This window comes from Arachis ipaensis, chromosome B08, assembly GCF_000816755.2.
Source record: "Arachis ipaensis cultivar K30076 chromosome B08, Araip1.1, whole genome shotgun sequence".
NCBI classification, from domain to species: domain Eukaryota; kingdom Viridiplantae; phylum Streptophyta; class Magnoliopsida; order Fabales; family Fabaceae; genus Arachis; species Arachis ipaensis.
The window spans coordinates 83925175-83925940 of NC_029792.2; positions in this window are offsets into that span (position 1 = coordinate 83925175).

Genomic DNA, 766 nt, shown 5'->3' on the forward strand with positions numbered 1-766 from the left:
CATAAGCCTGTTTTCTTGAGCTGTCTGCCATCTCTAATGAGATTTTAGCAGCTTGCACCCCATAGATTCCCAGTTTCTCTATTACAGATAGGGGCATGAGGTTTATCCCTGACCCAAGGTCACATAGAGCCTTCTCAAAGGTCATGGTGCCTATGGTACAAGGTATTAAGACTTACAGTGGCCTTGGACAGATCAGAGAATAAGTTTGCTAAATTAGAGGTATTTTGTTCAGAGTTCTCTGTCTGCTGCTGAGTGGATGATGGAAAAGGCTTGCTGTTGCTAAACCTGTATCTTCCACCATTATTAAAGCCTTGTTGAGGCTTTTATTGATCCTTCCATGAGAAATTTGGATGATTTCTCCATGATGAATTATATGTGTTTCCATAAGGTTCACCCATATAATTTTCCTCTGCTATTGCAGGGTTTTCAGGATCATAAGCTTCTTCTTTAGAAGATGCCTCTTGAGTACTATTGGATGCAGCTTGCATTCCATTCAGACTCTGAGAAATCATATTAACTTGCTGAGTCAATATTTTATTCTGAGCTAATATAGCATTTAGAGTATCAATTTCAAGAACTCCCTTCTTCATAGGCATCCCATTATTCATAGGATTCCTTTCAGAAGTGTACATGAACTGGTTATTAGCAACCATGTCAATGAGTTCTTGAGCTTCTGCAGGCATTTTCTTTAGGTGAATGGATCCACCTGCAGAAGTATCCAATGACATCTTAGCTAATTCAGACAGACCATCATAGAATATATCCA